This window comes from Scylla paramamosain, chromosome 20 (genome assembly GCF_035594125.1).
Source record: "Scylla paramamosain isolate STU-SP2022 chromosome 20, ASM3559412v1, whole genome shotgun sequence".
Classification (NCBI taxonomy): Eukaryota; Metazoa; Arthropoda; class Malacostraca; order Decapoda; family Portunidae; genus Scylla; species Scylla paramamosain.
The window spans coordinates 1672081-1678658 of record NC_087170.1 but is presented as its reverse complement, the minus strand read 5'-3'; the positions used below and the strand labels follow the sequence as shown (position 1 = coordinate 1678658).

The 6578-nt window shown below is 40.6% G+C and overlaps 2 long non-coding RNA genes across 2 annotated transcripts in view; both read left to right on the top strand.

The window, feature by feature from the left end:
• Window positions 1-2314: 2314 nt before the first annotated feature.
• Window positions 2315-3621, top strand: LOC135110167 (uncharacterized). Its single transcript, XR_010273123.1, has 2 exons — window positions 2315-2537; window positions 2730-3621. It is a non-coding gene; the product is annotated as an uncharacterized LOC135110167 (long non-coding RNA).
• A 913-nt stretch (window positions 3622-4534) lies between these two features.
• The window catches only part of LOC135110168 (uncharacterized), a 48135-nt gene continuing 46091 nt past the window's right edge, over window positions 4535-6578 (top strand). Inside the window, exon 1 of the long non-coding RNA XR_010273124.1 lies at window positions 4535-4594. This is a non-coding gene — a long non-coding RNA (uncharacterized LOC135110168). The remainder of the gene's footprint in view (window positions 4595-6578) is intronic.

Below are 6578 nucleotides of genomic sequence, written 5' to 3'. Positions count from 1 at the left end.
ATAGTTGTCTGAAAGATTGTGTCGAGTTGATAGATGGAGGAATTGAGTTTTTGAGGCATTGAACAATACCAAGTTTGCTCTGCCCCAATCAGAAATTTTAGAAAGATCAAAAGTCAAGCATACTGTGGCTTCCCTGTGTGAAATGTTTACCTCCTGAAGGGTTGGACGTCTATAAAAAGACGTGCAAAAGTGCAGGGTGATATCATCAGCGTAGGAGTGGACAGGACAAGAAGTTTGGTTTAGAAAATCGTTAATGAGTAATAAGAAGAGAGTGGGTGACAGGACAGAACCCTGAGGAACACCACTGTTAATAATTAGATTTAGGAGAAGAACAGTGACCGTCTACCATAACAGCAATAGAACGGTCAGAAAGGAAACTTGAGATGAAGTTACAGAGAGAAGGATAGAAGCCATAGGAGGGTAGTTTGGAAATCAAAGCTTTATGCCAGACTTTGTCAAAAGCTTTCGATATGTCCAAGGCAACAGCAAAAGTTTCACCAAAATATCTAAAAGAGGATGACCAAGACTCAGTAAGGAAAGCCAGAAGATCATCAGTAGAGCGGCCTTGACGGAACCCATATTGGCGATCAGATAGAAGGTTGAGAAGTGATATATGTTTAAAAATCTTCCTGTTGAGGATCGATTCAAAAACTTTAGGTAGACAGGAAATTAAAGCAATGAGGGATTAGAACGGTCACACTTTTTAGGAAATGGCTAAATGTAGGCAAACTTCCAGCAAGAAGGAAAGGTAGATGTTAACAGACAGAGTTGAAAGAGTTTGACTAGGCAAGGTGCAAGCACGAAGGCACAGTTTCGGAAAACAATAGGAGGGACCCCATCAGGTTCATAAGCCTTCCGAGGGTTTAGGTCTGCAAGGGCATGGAAAACATCACTACGAAGAATTTTAATATTTAGTTATTGGAGATATTTTTGGCTAAATGCCAGAAATCAAGAGGGGAGTTAGTTAGATCTTGAAAGGTTTTGACACTTTCTGTTAATGAAGAAGATTTTGGCTAGTTGGAGAACAGACTTGGCATGGTTCCAGGCAGAAATATAAAGTGCATGAGATTCTGGTGAAAGGCTTAAGTACCTTTTGTGGGCCACCTCTCTATCATGTATAGTACGAGAACAAGCTGTGTTAAACCAAGGTTTGGAAGGTTTAGGTCACGAAAAAGAGTGAGAAATGTACGCCTCCATGTCAGATACTATCACCTTTGTTATGCGCTCAGCACACAAAGACGGGTCTCTGACACGGAAGCACTAGTCATTCCAAGGAAAATCAGTAAAATACCTCCTCAGGTCCCCATAACTAGCAGAGGCAAAATGCTAGAGGCACCTTCTCTTGGGGGATCCTGAAGAGGGATTGGAGCGATAGGACAAAATAGAGATATGAGATTGTGATCAGAGGAGCCCAACGGAAAAGAAAGGGTAACAGCATAAGCAGGAGGATTAGAGGTCAGGAAAAGGTTAAGAATGTTGGGCGTATCTCCAAGACGGTCAGGAATACGAGTAGGGTGTTGCACTAATTGCTATAGGTCGTGGAGGATAGCAAAGTTGAAGGCTAGTTCAATAGCATGGTGAGGGAAGGGAGAGGAAAGCCAAAGCTGGTGGTGAACATTGAAGTCTCCAAGAATGGAGATCTCTGCAAAAGGGAAGAGGGTCAGAATGTGCTCCACTTTGGAAGTTAAGTAGTCAAAGAATTTCTTATAGTCAAAGGAGTTAGGTGAGACGTATACAACACAGATAAATTTAGTTTGAGAGTGACTCTTTAGTCGTAGCCAGATGGTGGAAAACTCGGAAGACTCAAGAGCGTGGGCACGAGAACAGGTTAGGTCATTGCGCACATAAACGCAACATCCAGCTTTGGATCGAAAATGAGGATAGAGAAAATAGGAGGGAACAGAAAAGGGGCTACTGTCAGTTGCCTCAGACACCTGACTTTCAGAGAGGAAAAGATGAGGTTTAGAAGAGGAGAGGTGGTGTTCTACAGACTGAAAATTAGATCTTATACCGCGAATGTTGCAGAATGTAATAAAAAAAAAAGTTGAGGGAGGTGTCAAGACACTTAGCGTCGTCAACAGAAAGGCAGTCCGACCTGGGGACATTTATGGTCCCCTCCACAGATTGGGACTCCAAGGCTGGTGTAGGAGTCGCCATGATAATTTTGAAATTTTTGAATGCATGGTGTGTGTCTTATTACGTGATTGTAGTTTTGTGTGGAGGAAAAGAGTTGTCTTTAGAGGGCAGGCTGTGACTTCCCCTTGATGTTGTGAGACACAAAGGGAAACGTTCAGTGAGGTCACAGCTGGGTTTAACCCATTTTCTCCTAGCGTTGCCATATGGCAACACTATAGCTGAAATACTTTAATGGTCCTGACATCTGACCTAAGTGTTGCCACCAACCTTTATGCAGTAAGATATGTTTTCCTCTACGCTGCCGACATGCTGAGCCGTATAATGACTCACTAGATTCGCGCCGTACGCCGCCTAGGCACCACGTGTGTTTTCTTCTTCTCCAAAATGACAAGCAGGAAAAGGTATGTCAATTATTCCGATACTATTGAATATATATTTTTCTCCCATATGCTATTTCAAAGAATAATTATGTGGGTTTGTTATGCGCTAGACATAAAAATTATTATAGCTTTTAAGATGTAAATAATTAATAAAAGGTAGGTGTTGCCATATGGACACGCTAGGGTAATTCTTGTACAAATATTTCTTTTCAGGCCTCTTACAGTGAACGAAGCTTTGGACATTTTAGAGGATGAAGATGAGTTCTTTGATGTATATATGGAACCCCCTGATGTTCGTGAGCTTACTGATGAAGATTCTGCAAGTGAAGAGGATGAACAACCAGAAAGACTTTGTGGGAACCAACTTTTGGCTGGAGCAGAAATTCGCCGTCGTGGTGTAGCAGATGTCGGCAAATCTGACGATGATGAACCTCACACGGAAACCGCCAGACCCCCCAGTAAGAAGGCAAAACAAATCCGTCAAGAACCTCTAAAATGGATAATAGGAGAGAAAATAATGGATGGATTGGGAGGGACTGATAGAATGGATCAAAACATAAATAAATATAGAATTTCAATAAAAAGCAAGAAATGGTGGTGGTCTTTGTTCACATGGATGTTGGACATGGCAGTCCATAATGCATGGCAACTATCGAAAGGACAAGGCAGTGCACTAACACAACTGCAGTTTCGTCGAGAAATTGCTGCTTGCTACCTAAATCAGTTTGGAATTTTACCCAAAGGTAAAGGAAGAAAATCGACTACTCTTCCAGCACAACATTTTGTAAGATATGACAACTTAGGACATCTTGTTGAACCTGTCCAGGATAACAAAAAAAGAAGGTGTGCAAATACTGGTTGTACTTCAATTGGCCGAACTCAGTGTTCAAGATGTAATGTGGGATTGTGTGTGAAGTGTTTCAGAGATTACCACACTAAGTAAGGAAATAGACTTATTTTACAATTATAGTGTGCAATGGCAAACTTGGCACAATGAATATATTTTCATGCAATTCTTAGCTATTTCTACTTATTTTTTATTTGCAGAAATCACGGTTAAAATATTTTGTAAACATGAAAATGAATAAAACGTTGGTTTTGTATACCTAAGACTTTTTTGTACTCGTATTATCCTAGCGTTGCCATATGGCAACATTGAATAACTTATGAACCATTATGACTAAAACCAAATAATTTACAGAATCAGTTTACAATACTATAGCAAACCTACACACAAAATATAAATTGATTTGAAGAAAAAAAAATGAAAACAAAAATTTCGGAGGCAAAGGGTTAATGATAAGTTCATAGCATCCCCTGAAGAGTGCTTTAGACCTCATTGGGAGTAATTATCGTTTCGGCAGGTGTCTACTGCCTCCTTCATAAATAAATCTAAATAAGTAACAGTAGAAAATCAAATCATGACCATGACACCATGACAGTCAAAGTTTCTCTCTCTCTCTCTCTCTCTCTCTCTCTCTCTCTCTCTCTCTCTCTCTCTCTCTCTCTCTCTCTCTCTCTCTCTCTCTCTCTCTCTTCCTCTGTCATGTCATTTCTTTCCTTTTTTTTTCATCTCTCCTCCGAAATTTTTTATTTCAAATGTTTTAGTGTTCTCTACTTTCCTTTCGATCTCTCGCTTTCTTGTATTAAGAGGAGCAAGGTTTTCATGCGCTTGGCAGCAATGTGTTTTATAAGTAGTAGTAGTAGTAGTATTATTAGTAGTAATAGCAGGAAAGAAATAGGATCTCAGAGCTTCATCGCGCATTTGGCAACAGTGAGTGGTGTTGCTCCTCAAGGTCACAGCAGTGCATGCGTTCTGACTGACTACTTAGAGAGAGAGAGAGAGAGAGAGAGAGAGAGAGAGAGAGAGAGAGAGAGAGAGAGAGAGAGAGAGAGAGAGAGGTGAGGGGGAATAATGCAATCTCTCTCTCTCTCTCTCTCTCTCTCTCTCTCTCTCTCTCTCTCTCTCTCTCTCTCTCTCTCTCTCTCTCTCTCTCTCTCTCTCTCACTCACCGTGGTTTGGTGTGCAGCAAGAGGAGTCTGGCAGCCTTCACTCGATCATTGCGGCAGGCTCTGAGGTAAAACACATACAGATGCTTGTACACAATACGCTCAAAGAGAACACAGTCGCGAGTAACGTGTTAACTATGTAATATATAGTGTTGTAAGGGCGAAACGTCTCTGGGGCGGTAGTAGCACAAGGTTGGAAGTTGTCTACTTGCGCGTACTGATGCGCACTGCGCAGAGGAGTGAGCTCTCTGTGTCTTACTTACCAGTTGTAAAAGTTGCAACGTAACTGATACTGATAAACATCTTAAGTAACATGAAAATATATTCGTTACGGAGAAAACAGAAAGATACCGGTGATAGACACGATAGAAATATAACATTCTATCTTGGCAACGTAAGTTAAAGTGTACACTTGTAGTATAAATGAGTGTTGCTAACCGTGCCACATCCGTCCACACCCAGGATGATACGAGAGAGAGAAAGAGAGAGAGAGAGAGAGAGAGAGAGAGAGAGAGAGAGAGAGAGAGAGAGAGAGAGAGTTTTATGTACGAGGGCAAATCTAATAAAATCTAATAAAATATATATATATATATATATATATATATATATATATATATATATATATATATATATATATATATATATATATATATATATATATATATATATATATATATATATATAATAAAAACACTGAGATGCCGGCCTCTGAATAGAGTCCCAGGAGGTAGTCATAAACTGCAGCATAAGTGTTTTGAAATCTCTCTCTTGAAGGAGTTCATGTAGAAAAACAGAAGCAGACAGTGAGTTTCAGAGTTTACCAGAGGAAAGGATGAATGAATGGTTAACTCTTCCATTACAGAGGTGGGCAGAACAACGATGAGAGAAAGAAGAAAGTATTATGCAACGAGGCCGCGGGAGGAGAGTAGGCATGCAGTTAACAGGATCAGAAGAGCAGTTAGCATGAAAACAGACGTAGAACATAGCTAGAGATGCGCGGCGATGAGAAAGAGGTTAAAGACAGTCAGTTACAGGAGAGGAGTTGATGAGACGAAAAGCTTCTGATTCCACATTGTCTAATAGAGCGGTATGAGTGGAACACCCCCAGACATCTGAAGCATACTCCATACAGAGTTAATAGCTGGAGGGAGTGAGAAAAAATGGCGGAGACGTCTCAGGACGCACAACTTCATAGAAGTTATTTTAGGTAGACATGAAATGTGAAGTTTCCTGTTCAGATTTTAAGTAATGGACAGACCGAGGATGTTCAGTGTAGAAGAGGAGGACAGTTGAGTGTCATTGAAGACGAGGGGATAGTTGTCTAGAACGCTGTGCCGAGTTGATAGATGCAGGAAATGAGTTTTTGAGGCATTGAGCAATACCAAGTTTGCTCTGTCCTAATAAGAAATTTTTGAAAGTTCAGAAGTCAGGCGTTTTGTGGTTTCTCTGCGTGAAATGTTTATTTCCTGAAGGGTTCTTCTAGGAAAGGACGTACAGAAGTGCAGGGTGGTATCATCACGTAGGAGTGGATAGGATAAGAAGTTTGGTTTAGAAGCCCATTGATGAATAATGAGAAGAGAGTGGGTGACAGGAAAGAACCCTGAGGCACACCACTGTTAATAAATTTAGGAGAAGAATAGTGACCGTCTACCACAGCAGTAATAGAACGGTCAGAAAGGAAACCTGAGATGAAGTTACAGAGAGAAGGATAGAAGCCGTAGGAAGGTAGTTTGGAAATCAAATCTTTGTGCAAGACTCTATCGAAAGCTTTTGATATATCCAAGGCAACAGCAAAAGTTTCACCAAAATCTCTAAAAGAGGATGACCAAGATTAACTAAGGAAAACCAGATCACCAGTAGAGCGGCCTTGACGGAACCCATACTGGCGATTAGGTAGAAGGTTGTGAAGTGATAGATGTTTAAGAGTCTTCCTGTTGAGGATAGATTAAAAAAAATTTAAATAGGCAGGAAATTAAAGCAATAGGACGGTAGTTTGAGGGATTACAACGGTCACCCTTTTTAGGAACAAGCTGAATGTAGGTAAACTTCCAG